Here is a 20,243-nt window from a genome sequence, read left to right as displayed (position 1 = left end):
ACCTTCTTCACCATCTCTGGCTTCCAGCTGACATCAGTATTTGTGTCTCCAATCCTCTGGTGTGACCTTTACTTCCCCATTGTTTTCCAATTTGTAAACTCTAGCTCCTACATAAAACAATGCATTTTCATAATTCTGTGGAGTCTATATTTTTGAAAGCAAATATATATATATATATATATATATATATATATTTATATATATATTTATATATACATACACATACATACATAAAAGAAATTGTCCCACTATTTGCAGTCATCCTCAGTACTCCCCCCGCATTGTTCTTACATTAATTACAGTACCTTTAAAACCTTTTCAAGATTTCTTTCTCAAAAATGAACAGTTATTGGTAGACAGGCCTTAAAAAGCTTATAAAGAAAATAGCTGTCAATTCTGAAGTCGAAGAACTGAAAATGTTAAGGGTTACAAATTGTATGACTACATATCAATTCATTATGTTTATGTATTTTAAATACATATTATGCCCAGTGAAAGATTTGAAGCAAATTATATATATGTGTGTTTAGTGTATAGACATATATATGTATATGTGTGTGTATATGTGTGTGTGTGTGTATGTACATGTGTGTATGTATATGTGTGTATGTGTATATATATATATATATATATATATATATATATATATATGGACTTTAAAACTCTCAGAGTATGTGAAATGTTAAGTGCCATATACCAATGTTTTGCTAGTATCATTCTTAAAATAATTCTTTAGGGGGAAAATGGCATTTTTAAAAAATATGTATTTTTTAATTATAGGTGGACACAATACCTTTATTCTATTTTTATGTGGTGCTGAGGATCAAACCCAGTGCCTCACATGTGCCATGTAAGCGCTCTACTACTGAGCTACAGCCCCAGCCCAAAAAGTGGCTACAAATTAGTACAGTCAATATGGAAAGCAGTATGGACATTTCTTGGAAAATTGGGAATGGAACCACCATTTGACCCAGCTATCCCTCTCTTCGGTCTATACCCAAAGGACTTAAAAATAGCATACGACAGGGACACAGCCACATCAATGTTTACAGCAGCACATTTCACAATAGCTAAACTATGGAACCAACCAGATACCCTTCAATAGATAAATGGATAAAAAAAATATGGCATATATACACAATGGAATGTTACTCAGCAATAAAAGAGAATAAAATCATGGCATTTGCAGTAAATGGATGGAGTTGGAGAAGCTAATGCTAAGTGAAGTTAGCCAATCCCAAAAAGCAAATGCCAAATATTTTCTTTGATATAAGAGGCCAATTCATAGTGGGATAGGGAGGGGGATCATGGGAGGAATAGAGTAACTCTAGATAGGGCAGAGGAATTGGAGGGGAAGGGAGAGGTCATGGGGTTATTAATGATGGTGGAATGTGATGATCATTATTATTCAAAGTGCAGGTATGAAGACATGAATTGGTTTGAATATACTATGTGTACAACTAGAGGTATGAAAAACTGTGCTCTATATGTGTAATAAGAATTGTAATGCCTTTTGCTGTCATATATAAATAAAACAAAGTTGGCTAGCTAAATGTGCAATTAAAAATAAATTTAAAAAATGATGTTTTATGGCCATTAGTAAATACTATTTTTTTCAAATTATTTCTTTTTTCTAGTGATCAAGTTTAAGTTCTCATTAATTTATTAAATGTTCTATGAATATAGCTTTGAAAGTGATTTAAGATTTATTAAGAACAATGGGATTAATGCAAATTATTTTCATGTATTATATTTAATATGAGCATTCACACTTACATAATTTGCTCTCACTTATGAAAAATACAGCCTAAAAATTCTGTGGACAGTAAGCTACATTTACAGCAGTGCCATGTTCATTTACCCTGGTACCAAACATAGTTCAAGTTCCAACTCCTCAAAGGAAAACTAACACATTTCAATTCAAACTTCAACCAAGCAAAACCAGAAAAATTCTTCTACTAAAGACAATGTTCTTCAAGTCAAGTTTAGACCACAAAGGGTTGTCGTGCTGTTCTGAATTATCTCCACCATCACTCTGCTCCATTAGCAAGGAGAAGGGATTGTTGACTGAAATCACATTTTATTCAAAGATAGTATTTTAAATCATATTTCTCAAGGGCCTTAACAAAGTTACCTTTAGAAATTGGCAGTCATGTTAATTTTCATTCAAATGTGAAACTGTATTGAGTAATTAAGTATCTAACTATCCAGTGCTGCGAAGAATTTTGAGTTTGTATGTATGCAAATGAGTAAGAAAATAGAACCACAATGGGGACAAGGCCAGCTGCATCATTGTTCTCTGAATGTGTCTCTAGCCTTCCTGTTCTAGTTTATATTTATGGAAATATTAATGATCCTCTTGTGGATCAAATCCCAGTAGAAATGTTAACCTCTGATCAAGAATATGAAGTCTATTGATTTTTAAATTCATTATGCCCTTCGTCTCCTCTCAGATAAGATTAACAAAAAGCCAATCATTCCAAAATGTTGAAATCCATATCCAAACAGGAAATAGAAATGTGTTATTTATTGGAATGAATAAAAATCATCATATGAAACCATGATCAAAATACAATAAAATATTTTGGCTAGAGATTCTGGTAAAGCAAAGAGATACCAGACACCACATCTTATATAATTAAACATAAAAGTACATTGAAAAATCTATCAACAAGAATCAATGTATCTAAGCAAGCAATTGACATTAGCAACTGTTCTTCTAGATTAATTTTGAAAATTGAAGCAAAACTAACAATTTTTTTTCTGGGAAATCTCTCTATTACTACCAATGTGCCACTAGATAGAGAAGTTGCTATATCATGCAGATATCCTTGCAGTTAATCCATCTGTCATCTGAAGAGGTGTAACCATGGATAGCATACACATCAAAAGCTTTCTCTAAAAACTGGGAGCAACTCACAGACTCACAGAGTCTCATGAGGAAAAGAGGAAAACTCAATCCACATAAAGATTCCTCAAGAGGAAAACGCAATCCACCTAGTTTCCTCGACAGTTGACCTTTGTATCAGAAGGAAGAAAAACCATTTAAGCAGCATTTAAAGTCTGTAAATTGGTTCAGCCAAAATGGAAGGCATTCACAAACTGAGAGAACTCAAAGACAGAATTTTAGTAAATGACACATCATTTCATCAAGAACTCTGCTTGAGTAATTTCCTAGAAACAGGAAGTTTTATTTAAAGTTACCACTTGAGAGTTCATAAAATCAAATCAACTCCATAGTTCCTTCGGATCGTATTGATGTTTCTTTTGAATTTCATTGATTGGAAATAACAAAAACATTTCTGAGATATGCCAAATTTTAACTCCACTATAGTCAGTTTTTATCTTCTTAGTTTCTCCTACAAAAGAAAAGGCTTGTTTCCATTTCACATTCTCTAAGCACTGCAAGATAAATATTGGTTTTTATTCATTGCAAAAGTTATAATCCACATGTTTCTATAGGTTAACCTGGATACTTAACAAGAGTTTCTCTATGGTCCATGCTTGAAACTGCTGGGTTCTTTTTCATCCACAGTCTCCCTTGGTTTATTAGGTATAAAATTTTGCCAATTGAAATTATATTAAATTGTTTTCAATTTTAGTTATTACTGTTTCCATGATCACTGCTTAAGTTGAGTACTTTTTAATATATTAGGCAACTGGTTTACTTACTCCTGTGTGTGCTGAATATTCATAATTTTGCCCAGTTCTCCCTTGGGTTGTTTTTATTTTTTTATACTGATACCAAAGTCTTATGTAAATTATCAAAGCAAATTGTTTTTTAGTATTGTTATTGATGGCTTTTTATTTTTTGTATTGTATATTTCATCGAAAAGAAGTTTTCATCTTAATGCAGTCATACTCATATCCATAGATATTATATTATTTGGTTTCTTCTTATTCCTGTTGAAACATATTTTCCACCCCAACATTATAAATATATTCTTCACCTCTTTTTCCCAGAGTTTTTCAGTTTTGATTTTTACTCATAACTCTTTAAAATCAATAACCAACCTCTTTTCTCATTCAATTTTTGAAAAGTTTTAAGTTTTTAACATATTTAATAAATGATATTGGGGTTCATTTTGAAAAATCATTCATTCATGAATTGTAAATAATTTACTCCATTTTAGCCCCAAGTACTTCCTCTTTCCCTCTCTTTCTTTTCCTCTAAACTACTAGTCTTCCTTCCATTTATTTCTTGCTTTTTGTTTAATTGGTGCTTTATAGAATCATAAAGATGAAATTCACTATGGAATATTCATATGTGCACATAGAATAATTTGGCCAACTTCCTTACCCCATTCCTCCCCTATCTTGTTCTTCCTTTTTCCTCCTGTATTTCTTTCCTCTCCTTTACCACACTCCCTGTGATTTTCATGGGATTCACCCATCTCTCTCTCTCTCTCTTTTTTTTTTTTTTAGGTTACTATGAGCAGTATGTATTTCCTGATTTCTTTCTCATCAGATTTATTATTAGAGTATAGGAAAGCTATTGATTTATATATATTGATTTGTGTCTCACTATTTTGCTGAAAAACATCATTAATCCTCAATATTTTCTATTTTCTGATATTAACATTTATTTCCAAAAAGTTTTATAAGAAAATTACTTTATATACTTTTAACAAGTTTGACACATTGGATTTTCATTATTTAGTTTTAATATGTTTTAATCTCTGCTTATAAGTTATTTGGTTCATAAATTATTTGACAGATTGCCTTTTAACCTATAACCCAAATATATTGAATGGAGTGGGTGTTAACTTTTTAATTTCTAACTTTTAAATTTAATTGACCTTTGGTCAGCTATGTGATCCAGTTTCTTGGAGACTTCCTATAATATGCTGTATAACCCATTACTTGGTAAATTGTTATTAGTGTTCCATATATGTAGGGATCAGTAGTGCTAATAAATACTTCCAGTTTTTTCCAGTTCACCTGAAGCAAATACTGTCCCATATGTCAATGTGTCTATAAGACCATGACTCAAACACTTAATTACCTTGATATGTAGAATCACCATGAAGTATATTTTTGTTGTGCTAATTCAGGAGATTTTGGTGTGTTTGTTGCTGCAGGATTATAAAATTGTCCTGACATGGGATAATATTTCAATCTGGTATTGAAAAACTTGGTAATCCATGATGTACATTAGCAAAACACTTAATCAAATTATTGTACACTATGACTTTGATGTCCAATCATGCACATAATAAACTTTAGCACTATGAGAAGTGGTTAATAATGCTTACAGTATTGGAAAGTATTGATGGGTATTGGCTATGTTTAGAGACATGTTATAAAAGGGACCTAGAGAATATATGGTTCAAAAATACATTTTCTTTTTTTTAATATTTTTTGATGGACTTTATTTTCTTTATTTTTATGTGGTGCTGAGGATTGAACCCAGTGCCTCATGCATGCTAGGCGAGCATGCTACCACTGAGCCCAAACCCCAGCCCCCCAAAATACATTTTCTATTATCACTTGGTATAAGGGTCTTCTCTATTCTTTCTGAAAAGCTTAAATTATGTTATATCCATACTAATTTCTGTAATTATTTTAAAATCCATCACTGTAAATAGGTAAGTACTTTATGAAAATAACCCTTAATAGAATTAAGCATAAACATTCTTGACAAATTGGATGTCATGAAAATCTTAAGCTTCTGCCAATCAAAAAACACTATTAAAAGAATGAAAACCCAAGCCAAAGTGTAGAAGATACTTTCAATGCATAAAATAAACAACCGAGGCCTAGAATACACAACAAGTTAATGCAAGTCAAATAGGAAAAAGTCAAAACAAAAGGAAAAAAGTACAAGATTTAGAGACACTCTACCCTCCTACAAAGAAGATATTCAAATTGTCAATATATAATTTCAAAGGTTCTTAAAGATATAAATCAGTAGAGAAATGAGAATTAAAAACATGTTAAGATACTCCTATAAGCCCAGAATTATTAAAATGAAAAACATGGGAAATATTCTCATAGATTTGTATAACCTCTTTGTAAAACTGTCGACTGCAAAATGTCAACATGTGCATATCTTATGACCTGGCCATACCCATCACACTATAAAGGTCTTTGAGAATTCCAGCTTTATTCAAAGGAAATCATCTTAATAAAGTAAATTAAGGCAATTGTAGAGCTAATGTTCTTTGCTTGCAGTCCCCACCTCCTAGGAATGACTGTATTGCATTGGATACGATCCAATACTTTAAAATTATTGCTTTAAATATTTGACTAGGTTTTCATTGCTTAAGGTAGGAGGTTAAAGCATTCTGCATTACTCATCCCTGTAGGCTGAAAGCAGATGAAAACTTGCTTGTTGTTATGTAAGCTTTTGTTGGCTTACCACTGAGCCCATTTCATCTTCCTGCTGGGTCACAGAGCACTTAGCTACACTTGCCCTGGTGGCAAGCCCATCATATAAGGTCTGTCTCAATTCTAGGAAATTTTGCCAATGATCTAAAAAAAAATTTAACCTGTACATAGTTGGTTGGTTGTTTTTAATTTTTGAATTTGCCTTTTTATTTTCCAAGAGAAGACAGGTAAATGAACATTTTTCCTCTCTATATTTGATTTTCAAAAAATCTACTATAAACACATGTTTACATCTTCCCCTAAAGGAGTTGTAACTGATATATGGATTTCAGGTTAGGGATTGGCAATGAGACTACATACCTGAACTTGCTTTCCGTGTGTGTGTGTGTTTTATATATTTATATCAGAAAATGCAATTCTTGTGCTTTATTAAACTTTATGATAAAGCGCTTTAAAATGCTTTGGATTTCTCAGTAAGATGCTATAAACCTAAAGCTATTCTTCAAATTCAAATTTTTAGAAATATGGATGAACTAAAAAAAAATGTGTGATGGCCCAAATGCAAAAAACAAAAACAAACAAACAAACAAAACCCAGCTTATTCATTTATTTTTAAATCAGCTCTTTGAATCTTATTTTATTCCACAGAGAACCAAACCATGTAATTCTTTAGATATTTTGTTGCTGTTGTTCTTGACATTGAACCAGTGTGTGTACAATCGGGAAATCATTGAGCGGCCGGCCACAGTAATTAAAAGTGACTCAGATGGAAACTTAATAAAGAACCAGAATTTTTTTTTTAACTATGTCCTTTTGTTTCTTGACCCTGACTGGTACAATGATTGAGTAGTGGAGGTTGATTTTTGAACCACTGTCACTGATATCAACTTTTCTTCTTTTCTTTTACCTCTGAGATAGGCTGTGACTCCTGTCTCCCGGATCCTGGTGGCAGCACCCAGAGCCATAGGAAGCAGCTATTTTCCTTCAGAATTCTTGCTTGTCTTGTTCTATATTTTGACTTTAATAGGCATAATTTAGTTTGTGAACAGTCATCAACAAAGATTTAAATGGGCTCAGAAACCTTTCTCGTGAACAGTTTCTAGGCCATACAGTCTCTGCCATACTGACTCATTCCTTTCTTCTAACACAGGAGCAGGCAGATGAAAATGTAAATACTTTTCATTAAAACTTTGTATGAAAAAATAGGTAATGAGCCATTTATTTGCCATAAATTTGCTGAACACTGATATAAAAGACATCTTTCCCACAGTGTACTGGGGATTTTGAAATAGAATTCAGGAAAACCCTATAATTCAAATTTTAGAGGTGGGTTTTCATGGTAACAATTTCAAGTCTGTGGGAAGAACTGTAAGAAATACACTTTGAAGCTACTCAGCATCCAGTGAATTATATTACTAAACAGGTACATTTGCAGATGGAAAACACTCCACACACACACACCCCTTTTATATTTATAACGAGCACTAAATGAAAGTGCAACACCCACTACAACTGAAGCAATTAAAAAGAAAGAAAAGATTGATTTATATTAACTTTCTCAAGCACTGCAAGCTGATGATTGGGTAGTTGAGAAATGTTCAAAGATAATAGGAATTACGTTATGATCAAATAGGAAGTTTGATAAATCATTTAAACTCTCATTTATAAGAAGCCTCTTGTTCTACAACATGATTTTCTACAATGCGTATGTTAACGTCTAAGTTGTTGGAATGGGGAAATTATTCCTCTGAAATGTCCATATGAGAATCCCATATATAAGACATACCATCTCAACTGGATAAGGGAAAACAAAAATAACTTTCTGTTAACTAAATTTGAGAAATAATTGCAATTTTTCCCTAGCAAAGAAAGAATTCTTTACTGGTTAACTTGTTTTAAATATGGCTATATGTACAATATAGAATTGTATTTACTTTTTTCTAATCTAGGTTGAATAGAATCTTTGTCTTTGGAACTTGTAGGAATACTATGATTTTTCAGATAGAACTGAAGTTATTTTACTAAAAAATTATATGATGGACTAGAAGAATACTGTTCAAAGGACAAATCCATGGTTCCAGACGTGTTTTGAAAAAAAAAAGTTGGTCAACCAGTGTTTACTACCTAACGTCCCTTGTAGTTCTTTTAGTCTTATTGTCAATGTGGCTTTTCAGTTGAGATATATTTGGGTGATTTTAGCAGCATTCTTTTCTTCACTAACTCAAGGTAACCTCGTAAGTTTCTTGAAACTGCATAGAAGAATTGAAAGTATTATTAAAACACTTCGAACATTTTTTAAATAGCATATTGAAAGATTTCAGTGGTCACTCAGCAGGAAAATTCCATTTCTTATGCTAGTATGATTCTATGAGCTTTTATAATACCAGGTAGGTCAGGATCTCAAGTAATTTTTCAAGTCATTTCACAGTAATTCCAAAGTCATACATTTATTCTTAAAATTAATAGCATGTCATAAATCCTGAATTTCGTTTTTTGTTAATAGTTTATGCCTTCATTTACCCGACAAATGCGTCTTGAACCTACTATCTGCCGAGAGTTGAGAAATCAGAGATGAACAAATCAGATGTAATCTCTGCTCTCATGCAATTAACATTAAACAAATATTCAATAAGTACAGGATACACTGAATAAATTCGGAATTTGTTGAATACCATGATGAAAGTGGACATGTGACATTAAAGAGCATGACAACTGCTGGACCTACCATGCAACAAACAAAGAGACCAGGGATTCCTCAAGTCCTCTGCAAAGGAAAAGCACAAAGCTTGAAGCACTGTGGTGAAACTGTTCATTTTCTAAGGAGTTTTTCTAGCAAATAGAAACTTCCTAAGAAATTTGTGCTACTTCATAACAGCAATAATTTGTGGAAGAATAAAAAAAATTAAATGTTTATTGATGATGATGATGATGATACTAGTCTTCTGGATATACATGTGGTGTATTCATATATGTGCATAGGAGAGTTATGTCAGATTCATTCCACAGTTATTCCTACTCCTATCCCCAATTCCTTTCCTTTATACCCCTTTGTTTAACCCACTGAACTTTTATACTCCCATCCTTGTTTTGGGTTAGCATTCATGTATCTGAAAGATTATTTGGCCTTTTGTTTTTTGACACCAGCTAATTTCACTTACTATGATAGTTTCAGATCCATCTATTTATACGTGTATGTCATAAAGTCATTTTTATGGCTGAGTAATGTTCCATTGGGTGTATATATACCACAGTTCCTTTATCTATTCATTTATAGTTGAGAATCTAGGTTGGCTTCATAGATCAGCTATCATGAATTGTACTGCCGTAAACATTGATGTGACTGTGCCACTATTTAACTCATTTGGATATATGCAGAGGAGTTGGATAACTGGGTCAAATGGTGGTTCCATGGCTAGTTTTTTAAAGAATTTCCATACTGCTTTCCAGAGGGGTTGCACCAATTTGCAGTAACATCACCAACATATGAGTGTACCTTTCCCCCCATAGCCTCACTAACATTCATTGTTACTTGTATTCTTGATAATTGCCATTCTGACTGGAGTGAGATGAAATCTCAAGTGTAGTTTTAATTTGAATTTCTCAAATTGCTAGAGATGCTGAACATTGTTTTCATATATTTGCTGATGAACTATTTCTTTTTCTGTGAAGTGTCTATTCTGTTCCTTAGCCCATTTATTGATTGGTTTATTTGTTTTGGGGGTGTTAAGTCTTTTTGAGCTCTTTGTATGTCTTAGAGATTCATATTCTCTGTGAGGTGCAGGTGGCAAAGACTTTCTCCCATTTTGTAGGCTCTTTCTTTACACTCTTGATTGCTTCCTTTGCTCTGAAGAAGCATTTTAGTTTGATACCATCCCATTTATTGATCTTTAATTTTACCTCCTGCACTGGTTGGAGGGAGGTGAAATTTCAGTTAGTTCTTTGTTGTTTTCTTACGACATCACTTGAAAACTGGGTATGACTAAACTGTAATACTCCAGTTATTCAAATTGGACATTTTATTTTGTTTGTGAAGCTGATGGCAAATACTGGAAGTAAGGATTAAGAATATCAGAAATAAATTATGCTCATAAAAGAAGCCATTTTTAGCATTCCATTATTTCTTACAAATTGTCTCCTACTTTGTTTTCAAAATGATTCCTCCGAAAAATCCTTCATCACTGTAGGTGGAGAATTGAAGAGTTAAGGAGAAGATCAATAAAGGAAATTTGCCATTGAGCCTGTGCCAATGTGCAGAGTTCAGAATGTTTCTTCTTTGGTCAAAATGCCCCCATTCTAATGCCAGGCTTGACCTTTAAAAGAAATGATGGACTTTATTAGTTCTGAGGCACACTTCTTCTTACATATAACCATTTCTTGAAAAAACGCATTGTATAATTGTGATAGGGTAAGGATTGCCATCACCTGCAATGTGCAATATCAGGTCAAAATTTGCAGTGTTTCAGGACAGAATAACAAAGACGACACTGTAGCCCTCTTATATGTCCTGGGAACCAAAGGGCTGTGAGGGCTGTGAGATGAGGTAAGGAATGTGATAAAGCACAGGGGTTAATCTTTATTCCCTAAGCAAGGAAGAAAGCAGGCAAGCTCCAGCCAGTTACAAAGCCACCCTAGTAACCATCTGCAATGACTTTCAACACTTATATAATTTTTTAAAAAAAATTCTGTGCAGCCAATGGTCTTCTTATAACAAAGGATGTATTTTGTGGAGAAACATGGACATTCATGACTTCAGGTAGAAAAGTTATCTTTCAAAGTTATCTTTCAAGATAACCTTCAGGTTAAACTAATTATGCAGTTTTTAAAGAAAAAAAATTAACCAGTTTATTTCACCTTTTATGAGTGCGTAGAAGTGATGTAATAAAAAACCATGACTCCCATGACAAAATCCCATAACATCAAAATTCAAATATATATATCCAAAAGCAGTTTGTGTGTATGTATGTATATATATATATACATACATACATACATACAATATACATACATACACACACACACGCACACACACACAATCTTCTGCTTTTGGATAATTACTTAAAGAGGCTTCCTAGAATACAGTAGGTCTTAGAATTTTTTTTCTTAGTAGGCAGTATTTAAAACATGCACACATCAGTCACTTTTTATCACTATAAAAAAAACTTATAAAGAAAAATATAAGGCACAGTGGCACATATCTGTGATCCCAGTATCTCAGGAGGCTGAGACAGGAGGATCTCAAGTTCAAAGCCAGCCTCAGAAACTTAGCAAGGCCCTCAGTAATTTTTAGAAACCCTGTCTTAAAGTAAAATAAAAAATAAAAAAGGACTGGGAATGTAGCTCAACAGTTAAGTGCCTCTGGGTCAAAAAAAAAGAAGGTTACCTTTTGGTCTATAAGTTTGGAGGTTCCAGACCATGATTTTCTTTCAGTGCTCTAGCAGGAGAGCTAGACGGCAAATTTGGGAAGCACATGGTAGAGCAAAACTTCTCATTTCATGTCCAGGAAGCAAAAGAGAAAGGGGCTGGGGTCCCACTATCTCCTTCAAGGCATGCTTCCAGTGACCTGAGGACCTCCCACAACTTCTGTAGTGATCTGTCACCTCCCAGTAGAGCTGCCCTGGCAACTACACCTTTAACATATTGTTGTTTGGGGGAAAATTAAGATACGAACTACATACATACAATATTCCACTTTACAAACCAGTAATTTAAGTCAAAAATATAAAAATATTAACTCTCTGGAGCCATTCTCAAGGTTCAGCTATGTGAATGCATGTGTAAAATCTCCAAAATAACATTACAGCATTTAGCATTTTCTGTATAATTTTGATTGCAAGATAATTTTTCCTGCAAAGTCTCTTATTGAGACATCATGAAACATTGTTTGAATATCCTTGCTCTAATTACTTTCCTGTCACAATGCTGTGATAAGACTGTAGTATTTAACAGAGATTGTGTTCTTTGTTAGTAGTATTATGGTTCTGTCATTTTTTAATGTGGTTTTCCTACAAATTGTCATTTATCTCAGACAATTTGTAGAAAAATTTAAATTTTTTAGCATTTTTAAATTATTTTTTAAGCCTGACTACTTAAGTCTAATTTTATATAATAGTTGCTCAATGAATACCTGAAAACGAAGCAAGCTGGCAATGATAGTAGGGGATAGGCAGGACCATAACTGGAGTTACTAAACACCTCTAATACTGTAGCGCACTTTCCTACATCACTGTAGCAAATCTGTGTAACGTCAATCCTTATATCTAAAGTAACCAGGAGAACAAGATTCTAGTTGAGGTCCCTTAAATGCATATAGGATGCAATGGCCTATTCTTTCTGACTTCACACAATGGCAAATAAACTATTTTCATTTCCAATTTTGTAGATTGGCATTCTAATCTAGTACTTTTGCTTCATATTGCTAAAATATTCTGAATGATATAAGGTTTATTTTCTCCTGACATTTCCAATACAGTATCACATCTTGTATTTGTCAATAATTAGCATATCTAAAGAAACAATGTGAGGGATGATCATCCCCAGGTGAATATCTCTTTTATCCACATACCTTTTCTCTTTGGACCCAAATTCCCAGAAATGGAAACTTTGGTTTATTCTTACCTGAGGTACCACAAAGTCACTGAAATACCTGCTATATTAATATTGAACAAAGAAATGCAAATCTGACAGACTTATCAGAGAATCCAAAGGGGGGGGGAGGTGCACATTTAAAAAGATAAGCTTCATTTGCATAAGATGGATGTTTATCAGGTGCTCTCCAGCCACATAATTAAATTTGTGTTCCAAGAAGGTTGAAAGTAATCATCTTTTTTGAAGCACTTTTAAATTTAAGCTCTTTCTACAAGTATCTAAAGAAAATTACATAGGAAATGCAAAATTACAGGTGATTCACTTGTGTTAAAAAATATAAAATAGTACAATTATAAAATAGTACATTCAGGTCACTAATAAGCATTGGGTTTCTTTTCCTTCAAATAATAGTTAATTACTGAAGAAGGTATTTAATGTATTCACAGTGGCTTATTATGACATTCCAATTATCCAGCCAGAAATGGTTAATAATCATTCATTTAAAACAGGGTGGGTTAAAAAAGAAGGAAAAATATACAAACAATGAATACCTCAACTTTTTCAGTGTAGCTTTTGATATTTCTCTCTCTCTCCCTCTCTCTCTCTGCATGTGTGGGACTGTAATTCTATCCTCCACTTTTCATTTAGGACTGCTCGTTAATCTTTTTTAAAAGACAAGGGCCATTCCAATCTTATTAAGTGGAAATCTGACCGATAGCAATGAAAAGGTCACCTGTAATTCAAACTACAAGTGATAAAAATTTAGGGGTTAGGATCAACAGAAACTGAGAAGAAAATTGAAAAAATTGAGATAAAGATTTATAGACATGAGGCTATTGGAAGAAGACCATGTGCTGCTAGTCTCTGAGAATCAAATTGATGACCAGAAAATAAGATCAGGTTAAGAACTATGAGGTGGGTAAGGCGTTCTGAGCCACAGTCAGAGGATGCTGAAAAATGTATTTTTAGGGGATTATAAGGAGTCTGGGAGTGATAACTCTGAAATCCTTTTATACTACATCACAATGTGCCACATATTCCTTGAGAAACTGAGTTACTAAATATCCCAGACAACACAAGCAGTTCTTGTTGAAGGCAGAAAAACTTTGAAAATGACATAAAATGCTAATTTGGATTTTGGAATTCAGGAAAGTATTTTAGATAGCCATAAACCCTGATTTTCTTCAGCACAGAAATCTCCTATCTATAAAGCACCCAATTCCTTGGGATAGGAAATTGGGTAGATTAAAAAAAAAAAAAGTTTAAGGATTGTTTTGAGTTCCCAAAGCATCACAGACATGAATTTCTATTTATACATTATTTAAAGACTTCCTTCTTTAGCCTTCCTGAGTTCTAATTCACCTGGGAGAGGTACTTAGAAACTAATCAAAAGTAAACAGGTACTGGAAGTATATATTTTGAAAGATTACTTATGAAGCAAGGTAGGTAAGAGTCTTTCTTAAGGGATAGAACAAAATAGAAGTATTGAAATAAGTATTGAAAGGAAACCATTTCAATGTAGAATAATGTACTTAGAATAAATTTACATCAAAAACCTTTCTCCTTCAAACACAAGTGCACAGTAATGACAGCAAGCACTATTTAAATCAAAACTTAGTATTTGATAGGAAGTACTCTTTTCTAACAACTTTATGATATAGGGACTTTTGTTATTACCCCCATTCTACAGATGAGGAAACAGGAACACGGACTAACAGTCACTTTCCCAGATTTGAGCTGAGGAATTGAGTCCAAGCAATGAAACATCTCTAGCTTTTAACTAATATGTTTTACTGTCTCCTAAGAAGACTCTTTTTCTTTCTTTCTTTTTTTTTTACTTAATAAGACCAAAGGCTACTTACTAATTGTAATAAAAATATGAGCTGCTAAGTTTTATCATGGTTTTGCTTTTTTCCAGTTCTTATATCAAAGGCATTACTCAAGTTACACAGCTTAACTCTCAGAACAACTCTAAAAGGTAGTTACAGTTATTCTTTCTGACAGAGGAAGGAACTGAGGTTTTGTGAGGTCAAGTAACTTGATCTACACCAATGGTTCTTAATTTTAAACACGGGTAAGAATCACCTTGAAACTGTATTAAGACAGTTTCTTGGGCCCAACTCCAGAATGTCTGACTCAGCAGGCTCAGAGTTTGGCCTGAGAATTTGCTGATGCAGCTAGCCAGACAACCACACTTTGAGAAATTCTGGTCTAGTGATGTTAGCAACTGTACCCTGATAGTCTGAATTTTGAGATGCTTATTAAGTGGGTATTGATGGATACTGTATTTAAATCTCATCAAACTAAATTATCAATGTTTCATGACTGACAGGAGTCCTAAAGTAATTTTTGTTAAGATATTGTCATTAATCATTAATGGAAGTCATAGTCAGCTAGTATAGTTTGGTAGACAGAATTGAATTTCAATGTAAGTTTCTACTGATTTTCTTCAAAGCACATTGAATCATCAAATAGTTTTTATCAAGCATCATTATAAAGAATTAAAGCTTTTTTTTTAAAAAAAAATAACAACATTTTAAGAGATTTCAGAGATTTCCCAACATGTAAAGTTAAATCAGTATTAAATTCTTCCATAATCTATGGTCAGTTTTGTTGGATGAGATGAGTAGCATGTCAGATACTCGTTTGTTTTGGTAGTTCTGGGGATTAAACCCAGAGCCTCATGCATGCTAGGAAAGTGTTCTATTACTAACCTATGTCCTTGATCCTGAAATTCCTCTTTATCCTCCAATGTGATTTGTCCTCATATTTTGTTTAAGCATAGGACCATCTAGAATTAATAATGGAATTAAAATTTCCTAGAAAAGTCTGCAACTAGACATGAAATCAAAGCCAAGTTCTGATCAATGGGATAGTGGTAGAAATGATATGTGCAGGACTTTAAAAATCTGCCCTTAAGTGAGATAGTTAGAATCATCCTCTTCCTCCAAAGACATTAATTAACAAAAGCAATGACTACTTCAGAAGTTTTTTGGTAAGGTTTAAATAAGTTAATATTTATGAAATATGTAAAAGTGTGCATAGTTTGCAATAAGTCTTCAGTAAATCTTAAGTCTTTTCTCCAATCAAAACATGTAATACTGCCTCTTTCATGGATCTATGGACTACAAATGCAATACCTGTAAAGTTCTTTGTGGAGAGCTTTTGACATCTACTTGGCACTCCATCTGTGCCATTTTAAGTGATTATCTGTACTCAGGGCAAGTTTGTTTGAGCTTTAGGAAGATGATAAATTCAAAACACAACAGGGAAGAAAAGAATTTGCATGTGTGTTTCACTGAGTAAATATATGTTGATTCCTATAACCAGGATCTGAATGACAATTAAGATGCCTGAAAAATTGCTTCTGTGGCAAGCAGTGAAACTGCTACCCTTCCCCACAAATTGGCAGACTTGCTTGCATGGGGCAGGAATGAGGGATGGTACACAAGGAAGTGCAAAGCCACCCTTGATCAATGCACAGAGAAGGGGAAGAGCACATAACTGGTCCTAACTATCAGGAAGCAGTTGCCCAGGAGGGAGAATCAGGGCTTGAAACAGTTCTCCTTTGCAGCAAAGGTTGAATCCTTAGAAAGTCCATATTCTTGTGCTACAAAGGAAGTTGCTGGACCCCAGAGCAGAGTGGCTATCTCAGGAGGGGAAAATGCTGAGTTTTACTGAGAGGCAACTGGCTGAAACTCATGCAGGCAACAGCCTACCCAGAACTGAGGATGCCAAGAGAACTAAATCTCTGTGGCAAGGAACAGAGGACTAAGAGGAGTGAACAGCAATAAGAAACAGAAGGCAAAAATGGAAACCAAGGAGGGAACACTCAGGGTAACAGAGTCAGTCCCTCTCAAATAAATTTAAGTCTAGACAGGAATTCTTATTTAGAGCTTAATATTAAGATAGCAATTCTGGACTCTGGGCTTTACTTCCCTGAAGATTATATGTGTCAAAGGCAGACTTCGGGTTGGAAACTGTTATATGTTGAAACATCCCCCCTCCACAAACACACACATATCACCAATTTATATGTTGAAGTTCTAGCACCTAGAATTTCAGATGATCTTAAAAATGGGGTCTTACAGAAGCAACTCAAGTCATTAGGGTGGCCTGCCAGTGTGACTTAGATTCTTATAGGAAGAAATTTGGAGACAGACACACATAAATTTAAATGTCACATGAAGATGAATCCATTGGAGGGGGTAATGCTTCTCCAAGAGGAACCTAGGAATGCTCTAGATTGCCCACAAAACACCAGAAACCAGGCAAGAGGCATAGAACAGATTCTTACTCACAGTCCCCAGAAGGAATCAATCGTGCTGACACCTTGTTCTTTTACTTCTTGTTTCAGACTATGAGGTATTACATTTCTGTAGTTAAGCCAACTTGATTGGGGCATTTGGTATCAGCAGCCCTAGAAAACTAATATAGAAGCTGACAGTAAGTTTCCTTTATTAGTCAAGAATTTTTAAAATATAAATGAACAAAACAAAACAAAATCCTTCATGTTACACTAGCCCTAGATAGAAAATCTATAAACCACTGAGTAAAAATTTAGGAGTCTGCAGGTAGTGAGCACATCTTGATTTGGCTGTTAAGTGACACCATCAGGAATCAGACCCTGGCTCCAGCTCGCAGTTCTAGGGCTTCTGTGGCTAGGAATTTTTAAGAAAAGTAAAATTGTCACTATTACTATATTCCAGAGATAACTATTGTTAATATTTTCATGTAGTCAATCCAAGCCATTTATCTAGAACATACCTATGCAATTTAGGAAGAGGACACAATATTGCTTTATCATTTAACCCTCATTTTAATCTCAATTAAGTGTATAAGTCACCTTTATTTTGAGAATTATTTATCTAATGTATTCCCACAAGATACTCTTTAATGTAAATTAAATCATTTATTTCTAGTGGTCTTATAGATAATATACCTTATTAGTTACATGAAACCATTAGGAAACAGATAAAAAAGAGTAAACTTATAAAGAAAATTTATAATCTTCAAACAAAGGTGACTACCAGAGATGTACAATCATGTAGTTGATCAAATAGACTTGATAAACATTGCAAAGATACCTAATAAAATCAATGGCTAATGACCCTATATGCTAATTTCTCCCTGTGACCAGTCCCTTTCTTTGAATGTGACATATCCATTTATGAAAAGAACATATCTCTAATGTTAATCACTTTTATTGAAAATAATAGTATGCTCTTATTTTTGCACTTGAAAGCAGAGGCCAAGTGATATTTCAAATGGTACCTATACACATAGGTACCATTTGAAATATCATACATCCATACATCCATACATGGTGTTCAGGAATGCTGAAATATAAGAAACAATTGAAATTCAATTTACATCAATTGGAAAAATTACATAGAGCAATCTGAAAATCGTTTATATGCAAATATATTCATAGATGTGGACAATCTATAATAGCTGATCTGTGTTCTGATAACTCTTCAATATATAAAAGTTTATCTACATATTCTATTCAACCTCCTACTGAAATCTGCATTACACCGTGTAGGAGACAATCAAAGGAAAAAAAATACATTCACTTGCCACTCAATACTCCTAAAATGAAACTAAATTCCAATGACAGAGTAATATATCATTGGAACTCTTCTAATAAAAAAGAATGTATCTGTAACTTTCACTGACTCAATCAAATACCATAGGGATGTGTTTTGAAACACACTAGTGTCCTCTCAAGTGAATAGGCATGGAAATTTTTGGGAAAATAGCACTTTCTAGGATAGTACATACAGGAACTTTTTAAAAATCTCTTCAATGAAACCAATATAAACACTTTTGAGTCCTTAAAGAATAGAAACAGTATAGAGAGATATTGCCCACTGAACTTGAGTAAATGCTGCCATCTGAATGTAGGGACCAGGGTGTTAAGCATTTCACTATTCAATGAGCAACTAAGTCTACATCAGTTTCAGAATCCAGTATGAGCTCCCAAGTTGCTCCTGAAGAACTCGAGAATATGTTTTAGAAGAAAGAGAGTACTCAGGATTTCCTAGGACATTGAATTATCCCAGAACTCAAGAAAGTGTGTCTCCATGTGTTTAATTTACCAAATCCATTGAAAACTAACTAGGACTGCATCTGCCAAAGTGAGTACATAATGGTAGAATTTGACAATTTTTACTTACATTGTTATACAAAAAGAAAACTTTATATTAAAATGGAATATGGAATACAGATTATTAACACTATTGCAAAACATTTTTTTCTTCCCTCCTAATTCTTTTAGCTCCCAATTGTCAGAAGGCCATCAATCAAAGATCAGAATTTCAAAAGAAATAACAACACCCAAGAATGCTTATAAAATAAAATAGCCATTTGAAATTTATCATTATATAGTATTTAACAGTTATAATGAAATTGTTTTCAAACTAATTATGTCACCCTCACAAGCACATTATGAGCTGATAGAAGAGGTAGGACCACCAATTCTAAGACTATGTGACTGAATGAAATAATCAAGGCTGATATTTTAAGAATGGTAATACTATGAGGTCAAACAAGATTGCTTTAGTATTTATATTATGTATTTGATGTATAATTTTACAAAATAGCCCAAATCAACCTCTACTTTGTTTGTTTGTTTGTTTGTTTAAGTCCTAATTCTCAAAGTCAATTATCTCCTGAATCTTCTTGTAGCTTTGTCTTACGGAATTTAAATTTTTCTGGTAAAAATTTGGATACAACATTTTTGTACTTGGTAATCCTATTGAAAACCAAACCAAACCATGGATTAGTATGAAAAATGACTTAAAAATCAGTTTTTTATCTATATATCTTATCCAAGAACATAACTGTGCACATCTTTTCCTACAGGGTTTTACTGGAAGATATATTTGCCTGTATGTAGGACTTCTATCATAAATAGAAAAACAGATATTACATTCCCTTTAAAAAATAAGAGCAAAGTTTTATAATTTTATAATAAAATAACCTATCCATATAAAAATGTTTTGACATCTGCAAAAACGACACAGGTTTTCCACAGTTTGGATCTGGAATGTTCCCCAGAGGCCCATGTATTGAAGGCTTAGTTTCCAGCTTGGCGCTATCAGGAGACCATGAAATCTTGAATATGTGAAGCCTAGTGGTTAGTCACTGGTTTTTGGAAACATACAGTCAAAGAGGGTTCTGTGATACTGGTCCCTTCCTCTCTTTTGCCTCCCAGCCATGAAGCGAGTGATTTGCTTTGTCATACGCATTGCACCATGATATACTTCCTTGCCACATGGACTATGGATGGAACCTCCAAAACTATGAGCCAATGTAAACCTTTT

At 33.5% G+C, this 20,243-nt stretch overlaps 1 long non-coding RNA gene across 9 annotated transcripts in view; it reads right to left on the bottom strand.

Annotated features, from left to right (window-relative positions):
* Window positions 1-20,243, bottom strand: part of LOC144375448 (uncharacterized) — a 487,430-nt gene that overhangs the window by 126,720 nt on the left and 340,467 nt on the right. The window contains exon 7 of one of the 9 annotated variants that reach the window (XR_013435315.1): window positions 16,989-17,343. The exons of the other annotated variants lie outside the window; for them this stretch is intronic. This is a non-coding gene — a long non-coding RNA (uncharacterized LOC144375448). Of the gene's footprint in view, window positions 1-16,988; window positions 17,344-20,243 lie in introns of those variants that run through there. 9 annotated transcript variants of the gene reach the window in all.

The sequence above is a fragment of the Ictidomys tridecemlineatus genome, chromosome 2 (assembly GCF_052094955.1).
Source record: "Ictidomys tridecemlineatus isolate mIctTri1 chromosome 2, mIctTri1.hap1, whole genome shotgun sequence".
NCBI classification, from domain to species: domain Eukaryota; kingdom Metazoa; phylum Chordata; class Mammalia; order Rodentia; family Sciuridae; genus Ictidomys; species Ictidomys tridecemlineatus.
The sequence above is the reverse complement of the archived record's forward strand: the minus strand, read 5'-3'. Positions and strand labels throughout refer to the sequence as shown.